The 13108-nt window shown below is 44.8% G+C and overlaps 1 protein-coding gene across 2 annotated transcripts in view; it reads right to left on the reverse strand.

Annotated features, from left to right (window-relative positions):
* Positions 1-405, reverse strand: part of LOC146668974 (equilibrative nucleoside transporter 1-like) — a 37382-nt gene extending 36977 nt beyond the window's left edge. Inside the window, exon 1 of one of the 2 annotated variants that reach the window (XM_085408317.1) lies at positions 229-405. The gene's annotated coding sequence lies outside the window, so the exon portion shown is untranslated. Of the gene's footprint in view, positions 1-133 lie in introns of both variants that reach the window. The other variant, XM_085408316.1, reaches the window with a different exon arrangement.
* Positions 406-13108: the final 12703 nt, after the last annotated feature.

Below are 13108 nucleotides of genomic sequence, written 5' to 3' on the forward strand. Positions count from 1 at the left end.
AAAGGTTCAGGCTTTTCCTTTAATTTGGCACCAGCCAGTACATTAATGAAAAAAGATGAAGTTCAGAAAAATCAGCAGAAAGTCTAAATGACGCATTTCTCTGACAGGAAACAAACCAGCTGAAGGGCTTTACCTCGAGTGTAGCCAGATATTCTTTCACTGATTCCTGGATGTATTGATAACGTTCAGCCGCTTTTTCTTCCTGCTGTGTGAACCAGTAAAACCAACCTTTTATCTCACTTTGCTCGGTTTTGGTCTGTTTTTCTCATCTGTAGCTTTGGTCGCCAGTCTGTTGTGAAATCTTTCTTCCTCTTTTTTGTCACGTTTTTTCAAATCCTCTTTTCTATCTCTTCTCCTTTGTTCATTTGTCTCTCCTTTTTCTGCACCTTCAGCAGAATCACTTCTTCAGAGCCCATTGACCTTTAACCTCTGATATCAGTCAGTGCAATGGACTTTGTTTCTGTGCAAATAATGGAAACATGATAACGGAGCAGAACAACAGCACAGATAACGAGGAAATATCTGAGTCATTACTGATGTTGAATTTTCTTTTCTTCCCTGAACCAAGAAGCAAGTTCAGCTTAGCTGAGATTTCTTTCCCTAACTGGCTTCTGTAACACCATCAGACGGGGGTTGTCATAAATCAACCCAGAATTTATTTAATCCAACTGTGAGCGTGTTCGCGTAAACGAGGACAAGTCTACAACATGTGACTTATCACAAACATGGTCGGGATAGTCAAGCCACGGATTTCACAAAGCAAGATGAAACTGTGACATCGGAAAAATCTGAAGATCTTAATCATGGAGTTCAGAGCAGAACTGCAGATTATTGTTTGATTTTTCATTTCAATTCGTAGTAAACAGAAGAATATTTTTAATCACATTATTAATAATAAATGTAAACACCAACACCAGATGAATTAAATATCTCATCCTGTCGAATAAAATGCAGGTTCAAACTGTTTTGTTTTTATTTATTCCAGACTTCAGGTGATAATGAAACTTTACTCGATCAATAATTAAGAGGGTCACTCATTAATGACAGGATGAAGCTCCACCCTAAACACAAATGACCCACTGACATTTTTTAGCACATCATGCAGAACACAAATAATTAATCATTACACCAAGATCAAAACATCTGGGTCAATTAAAAAAACAAAACAAAACACAGAAAACATCCAGGAAAGAACGAAAGAAAACATGGCCGACAAGCTGAAGACACAACGTCCTGTTTCAGGACTGCAAACATCACAGATCCTAAAATGAACAAGATAAACCGCTAAATAAATGAGAGACAAAAAAACGATACGTTTGAGATTTGTTTCAAAGTTAAATTTCACTCTCATTGTAATTAAAAATGGGACAGCGCCGTTTTGAATTAGTGAAAGAAAACTTTTGGCATCATTTCATGTGGTCAGCTGTTTGTCTGTCACGTGTATAAACATCCAGATGACCTACCAGAGTCAGATGACTGATGATGTCATGAAATAAGGAGCCTTCACTGGTCAGAGATGAAGAAATATCTGGAGCAATCAGGGTCATATCGTCCACACTGCAGAAAAAACGTCTTTAGAATCCAGAAAGGAATTTAAATAAAGAACAAATGAAGTTCCTTAGATACCACGTAAGAGTTTTTGAGATATTTGATACGATTTAGTTTCATCGCTTTATTCAGTCATCAAATGACCTTTGAAAAACCATTCAGTTCACAGAAAAAAGACCACAAGGCTGAGATGGAAAATTTAATTAAAAAGGAAGTGAGATCATTTAAAAAAGGTGTTATTACTGGTTCAGCTTCAGCTCCACCCACGCCGTCGCCTGGTCCAGCTTCAGCTCCGCCCTCGCATGGTCCAGCTCTGGCTTCAGCCGCCTCATCCTCGTCTGGTCCAGCCACAGTGGCTTCTTCCACGCCAGGTCCGGCTTCAGCATCCGGTCCTGCCTCGTCTGGTCCTGCCTTGTCTGGTCCTGTGGTTGCCACACCGTCATCAGTTCCAGCTCGTCCTGTTCCACCTCGTCTCTGCCGGCCGCTTTCCTGGCTGCTGGTCGGGCGTCATCGCCGTCGTGGGCGGCCCCCAGACCCCATCCATCCATCCATTCGCTTCCGCTTATCCTTTTCAGGGTCGCGGGGGGCGCTGGAGCCTATCCCAGCTGTCATAGGGCGAAAGGCGGGGTACACCCTGGACAGGTCGCCAGTCTGTCACAGGGTTAACACATAGGGAAAGACAACCATTCACACTCACATTTACACCTAGTGGCAATTTGGATTATCCAATTAACCTATCCCCACAAGCTGCATGTCTTTGGACGGTGGGAGGAAGCCGGAGTACCCGGAGAGAACCCACGCAAACACGGGGAGAACATGCAAACTCCACACAGAAAGACCCCGGCCTGATGGTGGAATTGAACTCAGGACCTTCTTGCTGTGCGGCAACAGTGCTAACCACCGTGCCACCATGTTTCTGTTCATTCAAATTCAAATTCAAATTCAAATTTTATTTGTCACGTACACAGTCATACACAGTATGATATGCAGTGAAATGCTTAGACAACTGCTCGTGACCTAAAGAAAAAAGAAAAAAAAAAAGAAAACAAAAAAGGAAAAGGCTATGAATAAGATAGGAAATAAATATGAAAAAATTAAAAAGGGTAAATTTAACTAGGAAGGAATAAAATATAAATTAAGGTTAAAAATGAAGTAACTGTACAACACAAATTAGAATGAAGGGTAAATTTAACTGGGAAAGAATAAGATAAAATATATAAATTAAAGTTGAAAATAAAATAACTGTACAACAAAATACACAATATAGAACTATATAAGAATGTATGAAGAAATATAAATAAATATATACACAATAACAGCAGCTGTACAAGTATTAACTGGAAATGAAGAATATAGTGACCAGTGTTGTGCGATCCACATTATGTCTTGTGCAGTGCAAATATGCTTTAAAGTGATTTAAGTGATGAAGTGAAAACAATGTGTCATGGTCTGGGTGGGCACCTGCAGGTCTCCGACAGCGGCCCCTCCTCCTTTGGGCGGAGTTCGGTTGCTCCTCCCTGGCTGACCACCTGTGAGCAATCATGCCAGCAGTATATCAGACCTGCGCTCTCAACCATTCATCGCCTGAGTATCTGCTATCCCCATGTCAGTCGAGTGGAGCATCATAACTCTGTCAGACGCTGTGTGATGTCTTACTTGTCTTTCTTGTCCTCAGAGGTAGCACCTGGAGTGGAGATCTTGTCTCCCTCACTCCCGCCTTCCTGGACCTGGGCCGCCTGCTGCTAACACGACGTGGCCTGCCGGCCCACCACTCACTTGCCTGCCTCCCCACGCTTCGGCCGCTTCCGGGCTTCCGCCCCACCTGTCACCTCCACCTGAAACCAATGCCCCGGCCCCTGCCTAGTCCTGTTTCTACCTCCCCGCTGCCTCTGCTGTTCAGCCGTCTCCTAGAGGTGTCTAGGTCGCCCTCTTTATCGTAAATAATCCTACGCGCCACGAGTGTGGTGGCGCCGCTTTGCTTTTGCTTTTGCTTTTGTTTGCCTGTGGGCGGAAATAAATCATTTGTTCCCTACCGTCTCGCTTCCGGGTTGGTTTCTGCACCTGTGTCCATCTTTGTTCCCTCGTGCCGCTGGGCCGTGACACAATGTCCAGAATGTCCAGTGTGTGTAAGAACTGTATGTGTGGGTCAGTACTGTGTGGTGGTGTGATTGAGAGACCGTATCGCCTGCGGGAAGAAGCTCCTCCTCAGTCTCTCTGTGTTGGTCTTCAGGGAGCGGAATTGCTTTCCTGACCTCAGCAGAGAGAACAGTCTGTTGTTGGGATGGCTGAGGTCCTTCACGATCTTCCTGGCCTTGGTCCAGCACCGCCTGCTGTAGATTGAGTGCAGGTCAGGGAGCTCGGAGCGGATGGTGCGCTCAGCTGACCGCACAACCCTCTGTAGAGCTCGTCTGTCCTGCATGGTGCTGTTCCCGAACCAGGTTGAGATGTTTCCCGTCAGGATGCTCTCTATGGTGCACGAGTAAAAGTTCCTGAGCACCTTGGAGGGCAGTTGGAAGTCTCTCAAGCGTCTGAGGTGGTAGAGACGCTGTCGGGCCTTTTTCACCACGGTGTTGATGTGACAGGACCATGACAGGTCCTGCGTGATGTGAACTCCGAGGTATTTGAAGCTGTCCACTCTCTCCACTGGGCACTCGTTGATGACAGGGGTCTTACTGACGTTTAGAAGGAGGTTGTTCCTCTGGCACCAGTTCTCCAGATTCCTAATCTCCTTCAGGTAGGCCGTCTCGTTGTTATCAGAGATCAGGCCCACCACGACGGTGTCGTCAGCAAACTTGATGATGGTGGTGGAGCTGGTAGTGGCCACGCAGTCATATGTGTACAAAGAGTACAGCAGGGGGCTCAGAACACACCCCTGGGGGGCTCCAGTGCTGAGAGTGGTGGAGGCTGAGACATGTCTGAGACTCATGTGACCGTGTCCGCTTGTGGTGGAATATAAACGGCACTTATAATGACCGATGTAAATTCCCGAGGTAGATAAAAAGGACGACATGTAACGGAGGCGGAAGGCTGGTTTTACTTCCACAGTGGGTTTTGTGCGAAGGAAGAAAATCTTCCTCCAACCGGATTGAGCAGTGGAGCCGCCAAGGGAAAGCACACGATTGAAAAAACTGTATAATTAAAATATAATTTATTATATTTAAATAGTTAAAAATGTAAAATGAATTAAAACAACCCTGGCCAAGGGGTAACACAATAAAAATCAATAAAACACAACATTAAAAGTCCAGTGGCATCCGCCACGGTATAAAAGTCACAAAGAACTAAGAAATCCAGCGAAATGGTGTAAAAGGGAAACCCAGCGGAGTCCTCGCCTTCCTCCCCGCATTCCGCGTCCCGGTATGCCCGGGTGGGCAGAGCTCTCAACTCCGCCCGCCGCTTCTTTAAAACTGCAAATCGGCACAGCCGTCTCGTGCCTTCCGCTGGTGCTGTCTCCGCTCTCCCCGCTGGTGTTGTAAATCCCCGCTGGCGATCTGTGCGCTGGTCCTCTGTGCACTGGCGATCTGTGCGCTGGTCCTCTGTGCACTGGCGATCTGTGCGCTGGTCCTCTGTGCACTGGCGATCTGTGCGCTGGTCCTCTGTGCACTGGCGATCTGTGCGCTGGTCCTCTGTGCACTGGTGCCCTTCGCGCTGGTGCTCTCTGCAGTCTCATCCGTCTCGAGCCTCCAGCCCTCAGCCGAGGCCCTCAGCCTCCAGCCTTCAAGCGCAGCCGTCCGTCACAGCTCTATAGCCCAAGCCTTCTCTCCATATCTCTGGCTCAGCTTCTCAGTCACTCCGGTCAATCTCTTTCGTCTCTTCCGCTTCGAGCCTCCAGCCTGAAGCCGAGGCGCTCAGCCTCTAGCCTTCGAGCGCAACTCCTCAAAGCAAAGCTTTCCTTCCTCACTCGTCCTCAAAAAGCGCTCCTTTCTGTCGTCTACCCAGCCCTCTTATTGGCCTCTCTGGTACCTCTCAGGTGAAATCAAGTTAGTAATCAGATAGGGGTGGAGTCTTTACAGGACAGGTGTTCAATTAAATAAGATAAAAACATGCAATAGAATTCATACAAACAAACCCAATATACAATATTAAAATATTAAACAGATAAAACATCGCAAAACATGCACAGTAAAAACTCTAAATAACTTGTCCCGTTTCACCCCGTGACAGACACATGATGGACAGTAGTTCCAGATTTGGTGTGCAGGAGCATGTGAGAGGAACAACGTTCGCACTGTTGCACCAGTTGTTGTTCACCATTAAACACACGCCGCCTCCCCTTGACTTCCCCGAGTCCCGTGTCCTGTCCATGCGGTGAACCGAGAAGAACTCGGCCGGCTGGATGGCGTGGTCCGGCACCACTGGGTTTAGCCATGTCTCGGTGAAGCAGAGGAGATTGCAGTCCCGAATGTCTGTCTGGAACTTTATCCTGGCCCTGAGGTCATCAAGCTTGTTCTCCAGTGACTGGACGTTGGCGAGCAGGATGCTAGGCAGAGGTGTGCGGTGTGCACGAGCTCTCAGCCTGTTCCTGACGCCGGCTCGCTTCCCTCTAGGCCGCCGCCGCTTCCCTTTGTTCTCCCTCGAGATCTCACTCGGCCAGCTCGGATCCAGAGTTAAAAACTTCGAATTGGGAGTACATTTTATACCAATAGAAACAAGAGTGTCACTGTCATACCTAATGTACCCAATGGTGATAGTTTTGCCGATTTAGAAACGCTGAAAACTAACTTAAAAAACAAAGACAAAGAAAAAGTGGTCGGAGCAGTCGTGACAGCAGCCGACTTCACCGGCGCCATCTTCCTTCCATCTTTTCCATTCTTTGTCAGGTTGTCTGTTGTTCACATCAAGTTTCATGCCCAGGTTTTTCATGTTGTTTGTTTTGTTCACCAAGTTTACAGGGAGTGCAGAATTATTAGGCAAATGAGTATTTTGTCCACATCATCCTCTTCATGCATGTTGTCTTACTCCAAGCTGTATAGGCTCGAAAGCCTACTACCAATTAAACATATTAGGTGATGTGCATCTCTGTAATGAGAAGGGGTGTGGTCTAATGACATCAACACCCTATATCAGGTGTGCATAATTATTAGGCAACGTCCTTTCCTTTGGCAAAATGGGTCCAAAGAAGGACTTGACAGGCTCAGAAAAGTCAAAAATAGTGAGATATCTTGCAGAGGGATGCAGCAGTCTCAAAATTGCAAAGCTTCTGAAGCGTGATCATCGAACAATCAAGCGTTTCATTCAAAATAGTCAACAGGGTCGCAAGAAGCGTGTGGAAAAACCAAGGCGCAAAATAACTGCCCATGAACTGAGAAAAGTCAAGCGTGCAGCTGCCAAGATGCCACTTGCCACCAGTTTGGCCATATTTCAGAGCTGCAACATCACTGGAGTGCCCAAAAGCACAAGGTGTGCAATACTCAGAGACATGGCCAAGGTAAGAAAGGCTGAAAGACGACCACCACTGAACAAGACACACAAGCTGAAACGTCAAGACTGGGCCAAGAAATATCTCAAGACTGGTTTTTCTAAGGTTTTATGGACTGATGAAATGAGAGTGAGTCTTGATGGGCCAGATGGATGGGCCCGTGGCTGGATTGGTAAAGGGCAGAGAGCTCCAGTCCGACTCAGACGCCAGCAAGGTGGAGGTGGAGTACTGGTTTGGGCTGGTATCATCAAAGATGAGCTTGTGGGGCCTTTTCGGGTTGAGGATGGAGTCGAGCTCAACTCCCAGTCCTACTGCCAGTTTCTGGAAGACACCTTCTTCAAGCAGTGGTACAGGAAGAAGTCTGCATCCTTCAAGATGCAGGACAATGCAGGACAATGCTCCATCACACGCGTCCAAGTACTCCACAGTGTGGCTGGCAAGAAAGGGTATAAAAGAAGAAAAACTAATGACATGGCCTCCTTGTTCACCTGATCTGAACCCCATTGAGAACCTGTGGTCCATCATCAAATGTGAGATTTACAAGGAGGGAAAACAGTACACCTCTCTGAACAGTGTCTGGAAGGCTGTGGTTGCTGCTGCATGCAATGTTGATGGTGAACAGATCAAAACACTGACAGAATCCATGGATGGCAGGCTTTTGAGTGTCCTTGCAAAGAAAGGTGGCTATATTGGTCGCTGATTTGTTTTTGTTTTGTTTTTGAATGTCAGAAATGTATATTTGTGAATGTGGAGATGTTATATTGGTTTCACTGGTAAAAATAAATAATTGAAATGGGTATATATTTGTTTTTTGTTAAGTTGCCTAATAATTCTGCACAGTAATAGTCACCTGCACACACAGATATCCCCCTAAAATAGCTAAAACTAAAAACAAACTAAAAACTACTTCCAAAAACATTCAGCTTTGATATTAATGAGTTTTTTGGGTTCATTGAGAACATGGTTGTTGTTCAATAATAAAATTATTCCTCAAAAATACAACTTGCCTAATAATTCTGCACTCCCTGTAGGTTAATGTTTTTGTTAATATTCACGTTTTCTTCCACATTCTTTGTCTGCATTTTGGGTGCTCTTTGCAAATTCATACAGTGTGCTGTGATATAACGACCTGACCACATGCAGCAGACACGTGCTGCATTTTCCTTGCTGCAACCGGTGGCTGCTTCCAGCGCCACATTCACCTTAACCATAGCGGCTCCAGCCTCCACAACCAGGTGGAAGTGGGTGCAGGGGCTTTGTTGCCAGTACAACAGCAAAACTGCTTAGAGAGATTGGGATCAGAGGACAGGCGCAATGGCAGGCTCTAAGAGAACTAGCTAACACTGCTGAGAGGACCAGTCACTGGCTATGGCTAAAAAGGGCTGACATCACTTGGGCAGCTAAGGCAGTAAGCTAACCGTGAGAGAAAAGAAAATATTCTGCTCTTCTTCCGTTTTCTGGGAGGCAGTAGGGAGCTAGCATACCATACAGATCTCTAATCCCTAAACCTAACCAAGAAAAAAAAATGGCAGATTAGCTTGTGATAAAAGACCGAAAGTTGAGGCACACAACGAGGCGCCTTGAGGCGCTCTTCAAGAGAGTGGTCACAGTGGAGTGCTGCTTTTTTTAGATCTCAGTCACTCCATGAGTCTTTTACACTCCCTGGAATATTTCTTATATATTTTTAGTTTGAATCTCTTTCCATTTCTAGCCAGAATGTTTATCTTTCCAAATTTAACCAGAAATTTCACAGGGAAACAAACCATTTGGTATACCTGATCTCTATGATTAGGTTTATTGTCCTCTTCTAAAGGTCTGGGGCCTGTGCTTCGTACCGCGCTAAGTGAGTTAGCTGGATTAGATTGTTGACGATTTCGCGTGATCCTGGATCGTTCGGTTCCCCGAAGCCCATCCGGGACTTGCTGTCATAGCAACAGAGCCGTAAGCGTAAACCTGCTGGGGAGCAGGTTTACTTTATGTAAACAGGATTAGATCGCGGCCACGCAGGTATGCCCGCGTCATTTATACGAAAGCAACAGCGATATTCCACCACTGTTTCACCATAAATAAATAACATCACTGTAACCAAAGATAATGCAGCACTTGATCCTTTTATTGATTTCACACAGATACATACAGGTCATTCCCTAAAAAAGGGAAATGTACTATTAACATTCTATTACATGTATGTGATTATTACAGATGTAAGTCATATTTCAGAGTAGTAATTGTAAATTACTTCGTGTAATCAAGATGAGAGACCACGGCTATAAAAGCGAAGGTGGATTTGGGAAGTCTGTCGCAGTCATATCCTGTCCGTTTACGCGAGCCACCCATTGCGGAAGGTGCAAGATTGATAAGGAGAGTCCTCAGAATTCAGCGTATATTGCGGGACAGACAGGATCCTTTAGCTCAGCGCGACAGTGTGCTCATAGAGAGATATCGATTTTCCCGTGAGGGTATTATTCACTTAACCAACTTGTTGACGAGGGGGTGCAGGACCACCACCTGTCTTTTTTTTTGCTCTGCCCTTTTCTTGGTTGCTGTTATGAACAAACAAACAGAGTATTCCAGGGTCTCTTTCCAAGAGACGACAAGCAATATAAGTGATAAATATTACCATTCTGTAGAATATTCTTATATTTCACTTTTACTTGTTCCCATGTTCTAGTGGGTCCTGTTGTGGCTCTAATGTGAAAGGGGATATAATATAACATATTATAATATAATATAATGTAATATAATATTGGATAATATGGTGTGATATGATAAATCTACCCTACCGCCTACTGGTGTTGGCCAGAGGGGCCGATGGCGCAATATGGCAGCCTGGCTTCTGTCAGTCTGCCCCAGGGCAGCTGTGGCTACAACCGTAGCTGCCTCCACCAGTGTGTGAATGTGAGAGTGAATGAATAGTGGCATTGTAAAGCGCTTTGGGTGCCTTGAAAAGCGCTATATAAATCCACTCCATTATTATTGTTATTATTGAATTACTTACGAGTTTGATTTGTCAGCAACTTTCTGCCAGCCCTCTCTCCTTGCTTTTGCAGCCTTTGCAGTGTTCCCTTGCGTTTTAATTAAACTCTGAAACTCCTGAAATCCCTCACTCGAGTTCTTGCTCTGCTGCCGAAAAATACCGAGCGCGCTCCTTCGACATTTTCGCCGACCAATCAAAGGGTTGCCGATCAATGTTTCTACTATCGATGCGTAGCCCCTGTTGGGCCACCCAGTGATCTCACATTACTTCATCCAGCTATACTAATCGTCAACAACAGGTGTGTTCGGGGAACCGGAATAGCGAGCTCAGAGTTAGCGCGATGATTTGGTCTTGGATGTTTCATTTGATCTTGGATGTAGTAAGCGACGTACGAAGCACAGGGCCCTGAAGTGTACACAAGTCTGAAGGCAAATAGTAAATTTTTCTGCACGCATTTCAAATGTCCTTCCATGTTATTCCACTTATCCGGGGTCAGGTCGCAGGGGCAGCAGCCTAAGCAGAGAAGTCCAGACCTCCCTCTCCCCGGCAACCCCCTCCAGTTTGTCCAGGAAACACCAAGGCGTTCCCAGGACACGCTGGAGAGATCTAATCTCTCCAGCGTGTCCTGGGTCTGCCCCAGTGGGACAAACCCAGAATACCTACCCAGAAGGCATCCCTGTTATGGCATCCCTGAACCACCTCAACTGGCTCCTTTCGATATGAAAAAGCAGCGGCTCTAATCTGAGCCCCTCCTGGATGGCTGATGTTATGTCCCTTGGCTATAGAAGGGGCTAACATAAAGTTAAAATAGTGAAGGAGGAGTCAAGATGGTAGCTTTTAAAAGGTTTATCTTCAGCTGTAAAGGTTGAGTTCAGACTGACAATCAGCTTCAGGGAGAGCCAAGGCCAACATAACAAGCAAAACATCCCTAATACGAAAATAAAAGGAACTTGCCTAACTCCAAAGAAAACAAAATATACAACAAATAACCATAACCTACCTAACAATACATAAACAGGAGAAAACAGGATCACAAAACAAAAAGCAGTTTCTCAACAGCTCAATTACTTCTTAAAACAGAATAACTGCTATGATGCCTTCCAGTCAGGTTTTAGACAGAACCACAGCACTGAAACCGCTCTGACCAAAGTGTTCAATGACATATGTCTGAATACAGACAGTGGAAAAATGTCAGTCTTAGTTTTACTGGATCTCAGTGCAGCATTTGATACAGTTGACCACAACATATTACTCAAATGACTGGAGAACTGGGCAGGTCTTTCAGGAACTGTACTAAACTGGTTCAAAACATACTTAGAAAACAGGAAATACTTTGTATCAATAGGCAACTTCACATCTGAGCAGACAAGTATCACATGTGGAGTTCCCCAAGGTTCCATCTTGGGATCCCTTCTGTTTAACATTTACATGCTCCCACTGGCACAGATTATAAAGAACAACAAAATAAACTACCACAGCTATGCAGATGACACACAAATATATATCACAATGTCACCAGGAGACCAAGGCCCTGTACAGGCTCTTGGTAAATGCATTGAGGAAATTAATGACTGGTTGTGCCACAATTTTCTCCAGCTAAACAAAAACAAAACTGAGGTAATAGTCTTTGGTGCCAAAGAAAAACGATTACAGGTCACCAGAGAACTTCAATCTATACACCTAAAAACCACAAACCAGGAGAGAAATTTGGGTGTAGTGATGGATGCAGACCTAAACTTAGAAAAACACATTAAGACAATAACAAAATCAGCTTACTATCACCTCAAGAATATATCAAGGATCAATTCAATTCAATTCAATTTTATTTATATAGCGCCAAATCACAACATAAGTCGCCTCAAGGCGCTTCATAGATACAGAGAAAAACCCAACAATCATATGACCCCCTATGAGCAAGCACTTTGGCAACAGTGGGAAGGAAAAACTCCCTTTTAACAGGAAGAAACCTCCGGCAGAACCAGGCTCAGGGAGGGGCGGCCATCTGCTGCGACCGGTTGGGGTGAGAGAAGGAAGACAGGATAAAAGACATGCTGTGGAAGAGAGACAGAGGTTAATAACAGATATGATTCAATGCAGAGAGGTCTGTTAATACATAGTGAGTGAGAAAGGTGACTGGAAGGAAAAACTCAATGCATCATGGGAATCCCCCGGCAGCCTATGTCTATTGCAGCATAACTAAGGGAGGATTCAGGGTCACCTGATCCAGCCCTAACTATATGCTTTAGCAAAAAGGAAAGTTTTAAGCCTAATCTTAAAAGTAGAGATAGTGTTTGTCTCCTGAATCCAAACTGGAAGCTGGTTCCACAGAAGAGGGGCCTGAAAACTGAAGGCTCTCCCTCCCATTCTACTTTTAAATACTCTAGGAACAACAAGTAGGCCTGCAGAGCAAGAGCGAAGTGCTCTAATAGGGTGATATGGTACTACAAGGTCATTAAGATAAGAAGGGGCCTGATTATTTAAGACCTTGTATGTGAGGAGCAGGATTTTGAAATCTGGATTTAACAGGAAGCCAAAACAGGAGAAGTCTGCTCTCTTTCTAGTCCCTGTCAGGACTCTTGCTGCAGCATTTTGGATTAGCTGAAGGCTTTTCAGGGAGTTTTTAGGACTTCCTGATAATAATGAATTACAGTAGTCCAGCCTGGAAGTAATAAATGCATGAACTAGTTTTTCAGCGTCACTCTGAGACAGGATATTTCTAATTTTAGAGATGTTGCGCAAATGGAAGAACGCAGTCTTACATATTTGTTTAATATGTGCATTGAAGGACATGTCCTGGTCAAAAATGACTCCAAGGTTCCTCACAGTGTTACTGGAGGCCAAGGTAATGCCATCCAGAGTAAGAATCTGCTTAGATACCATATTTCTAAGCTTTTCAGGGCCGAGTACAATAACCTCAGTTTTATCTGAATGAAGAAGCAGAAAGTTAGCGGCCATCCAGGTCTTTATGTCTTTAAGACATTCCTGCAGTTTAACTCATTGGTGTGTGTTATCTGGCTTCATGGACAGATAGAGCTGGGTGTCATCTGCATAGCAGTGAAAATGTATGCTATGTCTTCTAATGATATTGCCTAAGGGAAGCATGTATAATGTAAACAGAATTGGTCCTAGCACTGAACCCTGTGCAACTCCATAATTAACCTCAG

This window comes from Rhamphochromis longiceps, linkage group LG6, assembly GCF_057381845.1.
Source record: "Rhamphochromis longiceps isolate RC_006_pf linkage group LG6, R_longiceps_female_GT1.1, whole genome shotgun sequence".
NCBI lineage: Eukaryota > Metazoa > Chordata > Actinopteri > Cichliformes > Cichlidae > Rhamphochromis > Rhamphochromis longiceps.